At 39.8% G+C, this 16,876-nt stretch overlaps 1 protein-coding gene and 1 pseudogene across 1 annotated transcript in view; both read left to right on the forward strand.

Annotated features, from left to right (window-relative positions):
* Positions 1-16,876, forward strand: part of LOC145486742 (uncharacterized) — a 307,059-nt gene that overhangs the window by 235,104 nt on the left and 55,079 nt on the right. The gene's annotated exons all lie outside the window — the stretch shown is intronic.
* LOC145487203 (uncharacterized) lies at positions 10,399-15,426 on the forward strand (annotated as a pseudogene).

Consider the following 16,876-nt stretch of genomic DNA (forward strand, 5'->3'; position numbering starts at 1 on the left):
AAGAAAACGTGGAAAAAGTAGATCTTAGCCAGGGTTATTAGAATCCACAAAGAAAACTGGGGGTAGTTACTAATTTTTCTGAGATAATTAGCTACTGCTGACAGTACCATTTTTCTGAAAAAAAAAAGGTGAAGATATTTCTTCACAGACTCTCCTAAGGTTCGCCTTTACATGCAGAAAACTAAAAATATTAAAAAACATCTTTAAACTACGTGGTAAGTGGTAACATAAAAACCACTTTTGATATGTATTTAATAACAGAATCGTTGCAACAGCGCTTTGAGCGTCCCTGGACAGCACTCCTATGGCTTAGCCAAAATACAGTCTACATAGCTTTTCCTCACAGCCAAAAACTAATGCATTGTTGAATAGGCTTGCCACTTCCAATTCATACCATAAAATGTAGCTGTAATCACCCCTTTTTCAAAAGTTAAATGAGTTGTTTCATCCTTTCGAAAACTTTGTCAGTGTCCGTTACATTTTTTCCTGTTACTTCCCAAGAAAGTTAAACATTGACGTCTCTCGCAGTTGTTTTGTGCGTGCATTATGACATCTACAGTTGAATATCAGTATGATTTTTTCTACGGATATGATAAAAGGTAGTTTTTCAGCTAGAAGCTGTTCATAATTAGTGCTTAGTGATATGCTGCTTTTCTGGTAGTCCCAGTTTTAGTACAGGCTCGTAATTTTAGTGTGAAATTTGTTTCGGTCGCAATAGGATTTTTTTTAAGTCGCACGCTTGGTAAGGTAGTTAATTATATCACCAGCTCCAACCCAAGTGCACGCCTGGCGTTTAAACCATGCCTTACGTAATGCACAGACCGTGTGCCCATAAAAAAGAAGGCACCATCCTTAACTGCCCTTGAGCAATTTTCTGAGCATTTTCTTTTGTGATGCAAAAGTGAAACGGCTAAGAAAATGTAAGGAGTTTCAATAAAACATCGCTTACCATTACTTCCTGCGCACTATTCGCCAGTCTGTTGTCTTTTGCAAAATTTGATGACACTTCTGGCAGCGAAAGACACAACTGTCCCGCTTTATCTGATCTAAACATGCTCTACCCATTAATTTTTCCCCTAACTTTCTTGCATCCTATTAATTTTTTACCCAAATCTCCAGTATCCTGAAAACCCCTAATAGGGCCTCACTGATGAACTGATAAAGCTGATCAAGATACACAGATCATGATCTTTTGACCTGATACTGTCTATTGTTTTCTTTTTTCTTTTTTTTTAAATACACGACCCCCCCCCTCACCTACCCAGCAAAAATAACCTAGAAAATGCCTGCAAGCAGAAGCTCATGTTCAAATCATTCTGGGAAAGCCAGTTACTAGTTTAGCCACAGAAATGTGTGAAATGGCTTTAATGTCGGTTACATTTTCACTTCCTACCCACCCTACCCCTACCCGTTGGAATGTGCATTTGTCAAATGTAACGCAATCTGTGGAATAATGGTGGGTGCACAACAGATCAAAACAGAACTGAGCTTAAACAAGTTCTTGATGAGAATCCTTGATTAAGAGGAGGATTTTAAAGGCTGCTAACAGACTTCTGGGTCAGTTAGGATCTCAGCAAATTGTTAAACTTCTTGTAAACGGCGGCTTATGAGACAAAAGACAAATAATATTGATAAATGTTATGAAGCGGGCTTTGGAGAGTTGAAATGTGCTCAACCGTGGCGATGTCTGAGAGTGATTTCATACACTAATCACCGAAAATGTGGCTGAAACATACTGGAAATATAACATGAGGCATCGTGGAACATCCAGTTTTCAACATGTCGCGAGGTAAGTGGAATATCATTATTTTCTCTGTGCATCGTTATTTTCTCGTTATTATGCTAATTAGGACGGCAGTCTTTGTTGACAAAAGCACAGCTTAAACTTCTAACATTTTACAGTTTTAACTGCCCCAAAATTTTATTGCATGTTTTTACAGATGAGACATTGCTCTTTAAGTGGAGGGTAGTTTTGGGATCTCAAGTGATGTACTTTTGGCGATATTTTCCTTTAAACTTTGCCTTTTTTATGATGCTTCATGAGTAAACCAAAAGGGAAGAAATTTAAAATTTTGTAAAAAAATCAGGTGATGATCAAATTACCAAAACAGCCTCTCAATGTAACAAGAAACATTTGCTTGTCTTGAATAAAGGGTTTTTTCCTGGATTTATATCATTTTCTTTGTATGGCAAATTGTTAAAAATGTGCCCTAAAATGGCTGCTGAAAGCCCTCTCAAAGGGGCAAAACCAAGATGGTGGCCCCAGCACTAAAATAAAAATCGAATTGAACTGAAAGTTATATTTTTGTGAATCACTTATCTAGACCATTTATCTGTGAAAGTTTGAGGAATTTGATTTTTTCTGGTCCAAATGGCCATAGTTGAAATTTACAGAGGACGCCTCTTAACTCTTCCCATATGCAGTCAGCAACACAACAAGTATGTCTTGATTCATTAACATACTTTCAACTGCTATGTTCTGCTCCTTTCTAGTTTGAAATTTAACCAGAAATAGACAGGGACTTTGTTAAAACGTCGGTAATAGGTGCATTCAACTCTTCCTCTGACTCCAAATGTGGACAACTTAATTTTTATTGTGCGGTAAATTACCGACTCATTGGGGATTTAATCGCTCCTTATCAAACATAATAAAATGATAGTTTTTTGCCCTTCCCGCTTTTCGACCAATGGTATTTCACTTCGCACAGACAAAGCAAAAATGAAAAAATTACTGAGATCATGGCAGGCCCACTTTCTTGGCGCTTCTTCACCAGACTCCTTCCTGCCAGATCGCTTTGCTCTTTGCCGCTCGCACATGTGACTCAAAGGTGAGCCTGCCTGCAGGCTATTGCAATCTCCTACCTGATCTTGTACTTCGAGTCTTCATTCCTCACTGCACATGCTGGCTTAACGAAACAAGTTCGTTCCGGACCGCCAGTCAAGGGGAACAAAGACGCCGGGTACGAGGGTGCACTCAGTTGATACTCTGACGTAACCAGCAACAAACTCTCGGATTTCCAAGCTGCTCATGAGTTGAATGTCACAAAAGGTTTTAACTTTATTTCATTTCCTGCGTGGACAGAGCAAGGTTTTTAGACCCCAGAAGTAGCAACAAGTTTCATTTTAAATATGGCGTTTACAAGCAAGCAGTGCTTGAACAATCTAAACAACCTCAAATTCAGCTACCAGGAAGATAATATCGTCGAGAAAAACCGATAAGTAGAGAAAGAGCCTGACAACCGACCCAGCCCTCAAATACCATTCACTTCCGCTAAATGTACAAACTTTGGCTTAATAACCGTTGTCAGCTCCTCATGTAAGTTATATTTGTCCCAAAATCGATCTTTCTGTAAAATAAGAGTACTAAGAAACATGATGGAAAAAGGACAATAAGAATCCTTAATTCTCACCAGTGCATGCAGTTCAATGATATTATTAAAACATTAGAATTAGTTGTAATACCCTCATCCCTGTAGGTAAGTCAATGACGAAATGATCCTGTATGACTGTGCATTGCTCCGAGCCACAGAGCTTAATCATTCTTTAATCCAATATAAACTCTGGCAACTCTTCCACGATAGTTTGGGTTTTTCAGGAATTTTTCATGTAATAGTTTAGTAGCCAAAGTAATGTGCATCCCACTGAGAACGTCATATATTTCTCGTCAATCTTATCAATATTAAATTCTTCCTTATTCTGGAAACCTTTAGCTGCAACAATGCTTTGTAGTTTCCAGAGGATTGCTCTTCCATGTTCCTGATGAACTGCTTTAGGAAGCTGTCATCCACCTCTCTAATTTGTCTATTTCTGGGTGGGATTTTTCAACTGCAGGCCTAATTGGTTCTTCAGATTGTTCCTTAAATTTTCTTTGACTGCATTGATTTCTGGTGTGAACGCACTCTTCTGGACATACTTCTCCCACATGACCTTTGCTTGGCTTATTTCGTCTGATGTAAGCTGACCTTTGATTGTACTCTTCTTCTGTAGTTTTCAGATAAATCGCAAAGCCCAAGAGCTCACTCTGAGTAGTTTGGTTAATGAGGAGTCATTTCTTTTGCTGATGCCAAAGGGGGCAACTGGCTTGTCAAAGGACATTTTGCTGCTGTCTCTCAATATTCCAGCCAGTGATGTGATCTCATACATAACACGTGGCCTAGGAGACTTGTATTCTGTTCAGAAATCTTGCTGTCAAACTGTGTTGACTTCCATGAGGGCCATTGTGATGGATGATCAGTTCAACATGATGGGCCATGCCACCACAAGTTATTGTGGATAAGTTCATCTGTTGGAACACCTCTGGTAGCCAGATCAGCGGGATTTTGTGAAGTGGACACATAGTCAAACTTGATGTTCATGTGTGAGGTAATCTCTCTAATCCAGTTCTGAACAAACACAGGTAATGGCTTACAAGTTTTCATCCAGTGAAGAACACACTGTGAGTCAGTCCACAGAAATCTATCTACCATGGACAACTGAAGTTGTTGAGTTACATAGTTAAGGCATCTCGTTCTGATAAGAACACCTAACAGTTCCAAGCTTGGAATGCTGAGAGGTTTGGCTGGGGCGACGCGTACTTTGGAAAACACCAGGTTGACAGTTGCTTTTCCATTTACTGAAGAGTAGAGGTATGATGCTAAATAGGCTTTAGTGGAAGCATCTGTAAAGCAGAACAGTGTGTTCATCTCCTCCAATATATCTGTGTAATGGCTGAGAGGACAGTGGAGTCAGGCTCTCACATATCTTGCACCATTCTTGTTGCTGTGACTGACTGAATGTCTTGTCCCAATCTTTTTCTTGTTTCCACAGTTCCTGAATGAGCAGCTTTGCATTCAGAGTGGCTGGAGAAAAGAGACCCAATGGGTCTTAAATTCTGCTGACAGACTGCAATGCTTCTCTTTTTGTGGTCACTTTGGAGGAGAGATTGTGAGATCCATTGATGAAAATAGTATCTGTGGTCAAATTCCAGGAGGTTCCTAGGACTTTCATGGTTTCTGCACTGGTTCTATCACATTCAGGGATATTCTGGAGAAATTCAGAGGAGTTTGAAGCCCACTCACGAACATTCATTGATGTGGAATGGAAAATGGTCTTGGCTTCTTTGTGTAGCTCATCTACTTGTGTTGATGTGTCAACTCCTGTAATCATGTTGTCTACATACATATTACCCGCTATCTGGTGAGCGATGGGGGTAACAGCCTTGGTTAGATGATTCTTGATTGTTGCGGCCAACAGAAATGGCTGGAAATCATACCAAATTGGACTCTGGTGAATCTCAGTACTTGAACATTGTTCTCAAGGGTAGGCTTGGAAGGATCTTTTAACCAGAGGAACCTTGTTACATCTTGATCATCAGGTTGCAGACCCACTTGAAGGAAGGCTTTCTCTACATCTGCAACTAGCGCCACTTTGTGAAGTCTGCACCTCAAGAGAAGGCCACATAGATCCTCCAATATGACAGGGCCACGGTGAAGGCTTTCGTTTAGGCTTTGATTCTTCTTCTCGGTCTTTGCGGAGGCATCAAACACAATTCTAAGTTTTGTTGTCTTCTCAGGTGTCAGTACCTCATGGTGTGGAATGTAGTGTTTCTAGGTGTTTGTACAATCTTCATCTGGGACAACTTCCACAATTCCTTTCTGCACTTGGTCCTGGATTATGCCATCATATTTCTGGGGATGTTCGTCATTTCGTGACAGTCATTTGACACCAAGTGGGTCAGTAAGGTAGCCGAACTGCTTGCTTTGCCAGAAGAGTGGGAGTGGTCCCTGGACAAGAATGTGGATTCCCCCAAAATATCTGTTCCAGACAGTTTGCAAGTATTACAGGACAAGGAGAGAAATCCAACAAGACAGGTATGTACATCATTTAAATGTGAAAATGTATAAAATTTAAATACTCAACGGCCATACTTTTAAATTGGCTTTAAAATAGAATGTGTTATTTCCAATTCACTATTAATAACACCATCATAGAAAAACTCAAAAGAAACATAACAAACAGAAAGCAGGGCCAAATTGAGATCAAAACGGACCCATGTCATATGTGGGTTGAGTTTGTTATTGGATCTCATCCTTGCTCCCAGGGCTTTCTCGGGGTTTGCCGGTTTTGTTTTTTTGTTTTTTGAATGGCCACTCTGGAAATGCCATTGCAAATTCACAATCATTGGTTTGTTAGTCCATCCAGGCTGATTTGGTGTGTTGTAGTTGCAGTGTGTATCAAAATAATTTTCACCATTGCGGATCCCATTTTTTTTTAAAGAAACCTTAGAAACTTAGGGTTTATTGTACTTTTTTCTTTGTAAATTTACACTGGAAGATACGTGGCACCGAGACAGAGAAAATCCTGTGGAGCATGTTGACAGTTTCTTTCAAGGCCTTTGTGTGGGAAAATTTGTTGCTGTTTTATTATCAAAATAAAATAAAGAGCCAGTGATTGACATTATCAAAGAGCTATTGGAGGACGAATTTAAAATCCATTACTCGAAAGGAATGCACTTTGGCAAGTGGGCCCCTCAAAATAAAATCAGATCAACCGAACCATGGATTGATAAATTGCCAAAGGAGTGCATAATAATTCCTTCATTTGACCTGACTACTGACATGAAATTGCAGCCTACAACAAGAAAGCATTCAAAGAATAAGTACACTTTGCAAAAAAACAATGCAAACAGCGCAAATCTATAGGAAGGTCATCGGAGTTCAAAGCGCATTGAACATTTAGCCTCTTCTCACAGTTTTGTCAGACACGGTAAATAGATTCATAAAATTGGTTGTTTTAATGGAAATTAAGGTATTGCAATAAGACAAAAGTTAAAACCATCACGGTTAAAAACTCTAAAAACTAAAAAACTCTAAAAAGTGACGATGTTTCGACATTTACTCAATGTCATTTTCAAGTCAAAATGAATAAGAAAATGTTATTTGAACATAAATATACAAAACAAATCCTTAGAGACTGAAATAAAACACTATTAAATGTGAGAAATATTTGCACGCAGTGTCATGTAAACACTAGCACGAACGATTGTCAACAAGCCGCCGATTGTCAACAATCAGTGCATGGTCTACAAATTTCAGTGTGATCTGTGTGACACAGATTATGTCGGGTACACAACCCAACACTTGCACCAACGCATTGGTGAGCATAAACATTCTGCAATTGGAAGACACTTGGAAGACCATGGCCTATCAAAGTCTGATTTGAAAGTCAAACAATTCTCAATTTTGAGGAAATGTAGAACGAAGTTTGACTGCTTAATATTCGAGATGTTGTTTATTAAGGAGCTAAAACCTGGTCTAAATACCCAGACCCACTCTGTTCGTGCTAAACTGTTTACGTGACACTGCGTGCAAATATTTCTCGCATTTAATAGTGTTTTATTTAAGTCTCTAAGGATTTGTTTTGTACATTTATATTCAAATAACATTTTCTTATTCATTTTGACTTGAAAATGACGTCGAGTAAACGTCGAAACATCGTCGCTTTTTAGAGTTTTTTACAGTTTTTAGAGTTTTTAACCGTGATGGTTTTAACTTTTGTGTTATCGCAATGTTTTATAGTTAAATTATTGACAAAGCCTATTCTTTTACGGAAAATAAAGGTAATGTAAATATGTTTAAACTGGGTGCCATTTCAATGTATCTAATATAAAATAAATGTGCTGCACATTCGTGCAATAAATGTCATCTCATAAACGATTTGAAGTCGTTAAGCGGCAACGACTGTACACAGACCTGTTTTGCTCATCAAGTAAATGAAAATTTAGAATTTCTTTATCTTTCATAGACTTAGTTGTTCAGTCATGTTTTAACCAAGTTTTTTTTTAAAGCGACTTGTTGCAGAATTTCTGCATCTGTTATGGACCTGATGTCTTGAATCAGTGATGTTTTAGCAGAATTTGTTAAAACGACTGGTTGCAGAATTTCTGCGTGCTTAATGGATTTGATGTCCAAAACCAGTGATGCTTTAACTGAATTTAATTAAGCGACTGGTTGCAGAATTTCTGTGTCCTTCATGGATTTGATGTCCAAAAACAGTGATGTTTTAACTGAATTTAATTAAGCGACTGGTTGCAGAATTTCTGCATCCTATATGGACTTGACATCTTGAATCAGTGATGTTTTAACGGAATTTATTAACATGATACAGAATTTCTGCAGCCTTCATGGATTTGAAGTGCGAAAAGAGTGATGTTTTAACTGAATTTATTTAAGCGACTGGTTGCAGAATTTCTGTGTCCTTTATGGTCTTGACATCTTGAATCAGTGATGTCTTAACAGAATTTATTAAAGTTAGTGGCTGCAGAATTTCTTCTTCCTTTGTAGATTTGACATCTAAAAGCAGTAACATGTCATAATGGAATTTATTAAAGCGACTGGTCGCAGAATTTTTGCAACCTTCATCAATCTTTTGTTTAAATCAAACAGTAGTTTTTGGCGTAGCTTATTCTTGCACCGGTAAACGTAAAGTATTTTCTTTTGAACTGATATTGCTGTTGTTGAGAATCATAAATTTAAAAGGAAGCTGTTTTTGGCTCAGAGGAAATATTGAGTTTTATACTGAAAATTCAAACTTTGGAAAACCCCATTTTAGCCTGAAACACATTCCTCCTTACCCCCTTGGCTTCATCATTCTGGAACTACTCGTTACTCAGCTGTGTAAGCAAGGTGATCAACTCAACTCTACACATTTTCTGAGTGTTTTTTCAATGTTTGGTTTTTATGAGATCTGTTATCCCAGTTAACCACCAATGGATCACAAATGTAGAACTTACTTCGGATTGCAGGTGATCTCAGCTAGTGATGACACGGATGTTTCGAAGGCAGATAGTAATTTCTCCAAGACCACATTAGCATGCCAAGTCCTGTCAAACTGAAAGTCACTAATGACATGGCCCAACCACTGTAATTGAGCCTTTGCTGCACCCCTCGCCATGCTGTCATCAGGCCGCCTTAATAAAACAACTTCTCTTGAGAATATGCTGGACTTAACATGCTTTCCTTTCCCTGTGTGGACTGGCTTCATTTACCTCCCCCATAGACTTGCTTCGAGTCAACCTCTCGCAACTGTGTCGAGTGTGAGCGTGCAAGGTCGCAAAGCAACCGAGCGAGGAGGTCACGAGGTCGACTTGTTTAGCCTGAATAGATTTGAATCACATTATAAATTCACACGCGAAAAATGATTGACGTGCTCAGTTTCCTCATAGTTTCTGTCTTAAACCTCATGCTTACCATTTTGCAATACGGTGACTTTCGTTGACAAAAACAGCTTTGGTCAAATCCTTTAAGTCTCGAATGATGGTTCTGTGAGAGTTCAACAGAGCCTCACGACTGCCAAACAAAAGGTTGAACCGAACAAGTCGAATGTCTTTCATTTCGGTGGCAGTACTTTCAGGGCCGATAATGGCTGCTGCTATGCCACGACTTTTCAAGCCAGCAACTTGGTCCTTCATTAATGACATGAGAGGGGCCACCACAAGACAAATGGAGGATATATCTGTTTGTTTTTCTGCATTTTCGACTCCCACTTCAATTCCCTCAAAAACAAACGGAGCAATCTCAAAGCATAACGATTTGCCCAATTCAGTCAGAGAGCAAAAAAACACATCCTTTCCAGTGAGATAAGCCTCCACGACTCGTCTCTGACCATCTCGTAATTTGCTGTAACCTAATTTCTGCAGGCCGAAGTTTAAAACACCTTCCATGTCTTCCAGACCGTCTTCCATTGCTTCGAAGAAACAAAAACAAAGATGGCGTCTTTCTTGAGTCTCAGATTACTTCATGATAAAACCCTTCAACTGTCGTGACGTCACCGGTAGAATTTTCAACCGGTGAATTTGGCACCAAACAGGTATGAAAAGTCCTTTTTAAAAGGCCCAACCAACCAGAAAAAAATTTTTTAAAGGACTTTGAGAAAGTCTACCTCCCCCACTGCAAGGCCAGTGGTCACGTCCACGCATTGCAGGTTGCCAGTTTGTCCTACCCTCAAATTGAGGGGGAGCACTCACCCACTAAAACTTCCAGAGGGATTCTAGAGGGTGACCCTTTAGAGCATGTGTCACTTTACTTCTCCACTGATGTGAAACACAGCAAGCGCAATAGCAGAAGCCGCTTTATAGCTGTTTAGTCAGTGGTTTATTTTTTTGCAAGACTATGTGGACACAAATATTTTTCATGGTAACCATAAAATAGCCATAAATAATTCATCATAGCCATAAATATTTTTTTGGCGTAGCCGTTAATATATTCGTCATAGCTGCAAATATTTTTTCAAGGTAGCCGTTAATATATTTGTCATAGCTGGTAATATATTTGTCATAGCTGGTAATATGTTCGTCATAGCTGGTGATATATTTGTCATAGCTGATAATATATTTGTCATAGCCAGTAATATATTTGTCATAGCCTTTCATATGTTTGTCATAGCCCAATATATTTATTAAAAATAGTATCAATTGAATAACAATATTAACCCACATGGCACTTAATAGTAATCCATCAAATATTTTTCCTTGCACCTGATTGGACAAAATGCGTCATGTGCTAAATATTCCCCAGTTCTCCAATTTTGAAAACCACGTGTGTTGTGAAAAATAGTGAAGGATAACAACAAAATAGTCTCCATTTGGCTTGAAAATACATCATCTCCTCAAAGCCCACAGTTTTCCTCGAACTTCGCTCTTGGAAAACCATTCGCCTCTCAGAACAAAAAATGTCCACAGACCATTATCTGGACATATTTTTGTGCCAAATGGAGGCTATTGTTTATATAGATCACAGGGGATGTCTTGGGGAATGTTTCTGTAAACAAGAAGAGCTTCAAGTAGGCCATTTTTCCCAGACTTTTGCAAGATGCGCTTGACAATTTTCACTGACACCTCTGACTTTCCATTTCCCTTGGGCCAGTAAGGTGAGCTCGTGACGTGGCTTGTCTGGTTTCTCTGTATGGTGGGCAAAATTGGCTTCAGTTTTGGCCAAAATAGTGGCAGACAAAGTGTTTTCCAGCTTGTCAACCCCAGTAAAATCTGAGTAATGATCTGTTGTGACGAGGTATGTGCTTGACTCAAATGTGCAAAGATCCTGACTAACAAACTGCCAGGGGTACTGCAGAAAAGGCTGGGACTTCATGGGTCTCTTGGCATTCTATACTTGGAACTGTGCACACTTCCCACATAAGTGGCACGCTTCCTGAATATCAGACTTCATGCCTGACCAGAATACAGTGTCCATACAGAGACGTATGTTTGATTCAGCTCCAAAGTGTGCAGCATGAGCCTTCGGCAGAATAAAGTTTCCTTTTGCCAATGGGATAAGTTTTTACATCCCTTTATAGATGACCCCATCTTGAGAGGTAAGCTCTGCCCTAAATTTCCAATAGGGGTGTAAACTTTAGGGAAGCTCTGATTTCTTGAAGGCCAGGCTACAAAGTGTCGGGTTACTTGTTGCAGCTTTGATATCTTTCAATGTCTCAGAAGTGACCCTAGGGTTTTGGATGTTGCTGTCTATGTCAGTTCTGCTGATATATTCAGGGTTGTTTTTTCCGTTGTTGTCATTTTCGCGAGGGTTGTGGTGTCAAAAACTTCCAAGACATCATCTGGAAGAGCGAAAAAGAAAGCCGCAATTTCAGACTGGGCCTTTTCAGCAACCCAATGATCTGAAGTCGTTGGACATTTCATGGCATCCCTCCGGGCTCGCTGCAGTAGGCACCAAACATTAAGAGCAATCGTCCCAAAATTTTGCCTGGAGGTATGCAAAATGAAAAAGTCGAAAATCCCCAAACTTTGCCAGAATATAGGTCTGGATGAACTATTTCTAGAAAAAATAGTTTAAGTTCGATTAGATTTTTATTTTAAGCGAACGGCGACAAAATCGGTTTGGTGGCTCTCACATCAGTTTCACGAGCTCCAAACAACGCGTTATTTGAGCTTCCCTTAAAAATAAACAAAACGGTAAATCTGGCCATTGAATATCTTAATAAAAAGAACACATATTTACCAACAGTCTGAAATGTTATTTGTCCGATTCCATCGCAAACTGAATTTTTGGGCGATTTTTGCTTTTCTTCAATATTTAACTCATTTCGGCGGACAAAAAAAGGGAGAATTGAGAAGGTAAAATAGCACCTTGGTACATGGCATGGAGTTACGTCGAGTTAATCCAGCGAAGGAACATGGCTTCAAATAGCTGCAATAAAATTTTTGGGCTACTTAAAATGCGAAATTTTAGGGCACCAGAAGAAAGTGACACAAAGTACAAAACACGCCATTCCTTGTCACGCAATTAGAGGTGAAAAATCAACAAAGCGCTCATGGAAAAGACAATAGGCCAGTTTTTTGGACAAAAATCGTTACTATTCCGAATAAAAAGCTACTTTTTATCAATATTTGTCCTCTCTACTGCTCAGGTTGCCTGAAATTTAAACTTTTAGTGATTTGTTTTTCGAAGCAAAATACAAAATCCTCATGTTTTGAATGGCCGAGGACGGATACAATTTGTAAATTGTAACAAACCATAAAATCGATACTTTGTCGTATTTATACTTCAATTTGAGTATTGTAGTCAATCTGTGCATACCATTTATCAGCGCCAAGCATGGACTGCATGTGTATTGACTTCACAAGTTGTTTCCGTTAACTGCCCCCCACTGCTCGTGAAATGTTCAAACACTAAAGTTTGCGTGACAGGCGGCCAGGCCACAATTGCATGGGTACGTAACACAAATACTCGTCCTTTGTATTCATGGCACGTGGCAATTTTGTTTGGGAACCTCACATTATCCTTGAATTCTTTTTTAAGAGAATTTTTTTCCCTTTATTGTCGTCCTCCTCTATTTCATTTACTATATGACTGATCTGTTGACGCATGTTTTCACGCTTCATCAGATAAGCTTTCAAAGTTTATCTGATCAGTTGCCTGCAACTCTTGACATCTTGATTTGTGCTGAACATTTAATATGTTTACTTGTGATGTTATTGTGCTTTTACTTGTACACATAAAGATATCCTGCTTTTAAAGCTCTAAGCTGCCCACATTTTAATAGATGGAAAGAAAATTTACACGTGGGTATAATCCTGTGCGTCTGGGAATCATCAAGTACTTAGCACACAATGATTGACACGAACACTTTAATTTTGCTTTTGATATCCACAAATAAACGCTTAAAACCCCCCACCAACACATAATCAGATTACGTCAGAGTCGATAATCTGTACCACGTTTGTACAGTTGCATGATACACGTTAAGAAATGGCAACCTGTGGCTACTCTGAACTTGTTAGAGGGCCGTGTGGATGCAGTAGTTCCAACCTGGCAAATGCTGCGTGTGAAACGATAGAAAGATGCAGGAGAAACATCAAGAGTAAGTTGAAGTTTTTCGACTGCTTTGATTCAACTTTGCAAACGGAGGCGGGTCTTCTTCTCTTGTCAATATTTCTCACAAATTGTCTAGAAGTTATGCAAGGTATAAACAATGAAATAAGTTGAGATTGTTACTGAAGTAAGGCAATGCCTTGTAGTTTTACTTCGGTTTTTCCCCAGGTTATGCACGCACCTGTCACTGGACACTACTAATACTAGCTAGCAAAAGAAGAGGTCACAAGATGAGGATTATAGTTTAATTGCATGCAAATAAACTCACCATCACAAGGTGAAGATGATCCACGTTACCAGGCTCTCGTCCCAGACCCCTTTCGTACCGGGTTGTTATGTGACCTTTCTGTTACTCCTCCCTGCTTGGACACGGCATTAGACTAAAATATTCTAGTACCAAACCCCATCGGGCAAAGCAAAGGACAAAATGTACTAATCCCCTGTCTCCCTGGGAATGCAAAGGGAAAAAAATGAATTATCCCCCACGCCCTTGAGAAGGGCAGAGAGTCAAAGCCCCACCCATGCCCCATGTTTTCCCGGCTTGGAGGTTGGAGGTTTCTAGTGACAAGTGAATTATATTTCCCCGAGAGAAAATGATCTCTTGATTTCCCTCATTAGTAAAAGCAAAAAGGAACTTTTTTTCAAGAAATGATTACCAGTCAGATGTACAGAATTTCGCGGATCAGTTATGAAACCCTCTACGCAGATATAAGGTATATAGGTGGTTGAAACGTACACTCTAAGTGATCCTAAAGAGGACTGCCTCCATGTGGTGTGTGACCATTCCCATGACAAGTGTTGTCCTTCTTGTGACCAGCTGGAATCCATAATGATGGAAATTGAGTCTTCATTAAGATCTTCCGAGTTGAGAGACGAAGACCGTGATGACTTGATGTACACACTTCAACAAGCCTATCAGGCAATTGAATCATAGAAGGCTCATCAGTTGAGATCAATTCAGCAGGACAAGGTAAGAACGAGCCTTCTGGAAAACCTGGAAACGTCTTCAAGTCTCATCACACAGGACTGGGCCATGAAGTTCCTGCCACAAAAGTACAGGGAAACGCAAGCTTATTGGTTTGCCAAAAGAGGGATTGCTTGGCACATTAGTGTTGTTGCCCGTAAGATTGCTGACAAGCTGCAGCACTAAGCATTTGTTTACATAGTCAAGAATTGCAGTCAAGACAGCAACGTGGTGGTCTGTATCATATGACACACACTCCAAGAACTCAAGAAAGAACATCCAGAGATTACAACTGGCTTTCTCCGACAAGACAACACCGGGTGTTACCACAGCTTCACCATGTTAGCTGCTTGCCAACTTATGAAAGAAACGACTGATATCAAAGTTGAGAGAGTCTACTTCAGCGACCCACAAAGCCGTAAGGGTCCATGCGAGAGAAGAGCAGCAGCGATCAAAGCACATCTTCTTCGCTACATTAAAGAAGGCCATGATGTAGTCTCTGCGGATGATCTAAAACGAGCTATTCTATCTCATGGTGGTGTCAGAGGTGTCCGAGTTACCTTGATTGATTCCACAAAGCAGCATCCAATCTTGTTGCGGGGTAAACTGGAAGGACTGAGCAACTTAAATAATTTCCATTATGGAGAGGAATGTCTGACTGTATGGAAAGCATTTGATGTGGGAAAAGGAAAGACCATACCATGGTCTCAGTTGCAAGGCAAAAAAAATATTTTTTGCTTACTTTTACCAAATTTTTATTTTCTCGCGCGCTTTTTTTTTGAGTCACGCTTGACGGACTAAGTAAGGGCTGCTTGTAGTATATCAGGGTTACGGCTAATGTGATTAATTGAAGAATCTTAGGTTCGGTTTATACCCTTATTACTGAAAGCGCTTTTATTTCAAATGTCATTGCCACAAAATGCAGCAAAATCTCGTGTCTTGTACTATAAGTTAGTTGTTTTTTATGCTCTCTTTTCCTTAGTCCAAATGGGTTCAGTGAAGGATCTAGTATTCACCGAGAGTTCCTTTTCTCCTGGAGACTTCCAAAACGTCTCTTTGTTTGACAACACGCGGTCTCCAGTTGAAGACAATCCAGAAAACACCGTTCAAGGAGAGCAAAGCATTGCATCCGCTGACGAGTGCGCTGATCTTTTTTCCTCTCCAGTTGAAGGATGCGTGAGTACTTTTCAGCACCATTGTAACCTGAAGCAGCATATGCATTATGGCAAGTGCAAATTTGTAGAGGAAAGACACTCGCTTCTCAACAAGGCAAAGATTATTTACGCTGAAAAACTACAGGAAGGATCAAGCGCATAGCCATTTATTGCCGGTTCTGAGCTTTCAGAGCAAAGTGCTCAGGCATTACCGTAAGGCTGCCAGTTTCAGTGTTAAGCGTGCAGAAGGCCTACCTAGACGAGAAATTTAAAATAGAGAACAGGCAGGATTCAAAGCAGACCCCGCACAGGTGGCTCAAGAGATGAGACACAAATCATGAAGACGGGAGCGGCAGATTCACTGTAGATGAATTCCTAGCCCGCAGCAAATAAAATCTTATTTTTCAAGAATGGCGGCGAAATTCAGGCAAGAAAGTCATGATGTTGCAGACGAGTGGGACGGTCAAGCTGTTGCGGAGCAAGATATGTATTCCTCCGCCCGTGCACACATTCTTGAAGAGTGTCGGCTCATCCACCCGATCACTTACGATACATACAATCTTTGTGAACTGTACTCAAGTAATAAGCTAACCAAGCTCAGCGTCCCTATTTGGCGCATAATATGCAGCCACTTTGAAGTGGAAATTGACAGTATTTCACTAAAGCTAAAAGAGCCTTATGTTCAATTAATTGAAGAGCTCATGAGATCATGCTCGTGTGCATAACTGTCTTAAATTTTTGTTTACATCGATGTGAGACTATTCATCCTTATTGGGTCTTTACGTCGATCAGTCATCAGATGTTACATGCATCGATTAGGATCGACAGACCATTACCATGCCTCCGTCGTTTAGTTTTAGTTTTTCACACTAGTCTGGCTACAAAACAACCTTGAGTTTCGTGCTAATAGCCTATAGCCACCAAATTTGTGAGGATCTTCACGATTAACAGGCCCAGCGTGCTGGAGTAGGGGTAGACATATCTTGTGAAATAATTATTAAACAAAAATAGGAAAAAACTATTCATTTTGAGGTTTGCAACAAAATTGTACTAAAAGTAAAGGAAGTATAACAACTACCTCTTTTAATTACATTACACATCGAACCCCTATTAAGTGGTCACCTACTAAATGGCCACCCCTTTTAGGCGGCCGGTAATCGAAGTTCCGAAATCCATTTCCCCAAGGGTGGCCGTTTAATAGGGACAATAGGGGTTGGACTGTAGAACACGTGCAAGGTGCATTGGCCTTTAGCAGTCTGTCACGCAATTCTCATTGTTTGCAGCGGTTGGCAGTTAACGGAAACAACTTATGAATCCTATACACATGCAGTCCATGCTTGGCGCTGATAAATGGTATGCACAGATTGACTACAATACTCAAATTGAAGTATAAA

The sequence above is a fragment of the Orbicella franksi genome, chromosome 5 (assembly GCF_964199315.1).
Source record: "Orbicella franksi chromosome 5, jaOrbFran1.1, whole genome shotgun sequence".
Taxonomy (NCBI): Eukaryota; Metazoa; Cnidaria; class Anthozoa; order Scleractinia; family Merulinidae; genus Orbicella; species Orbicella franksi.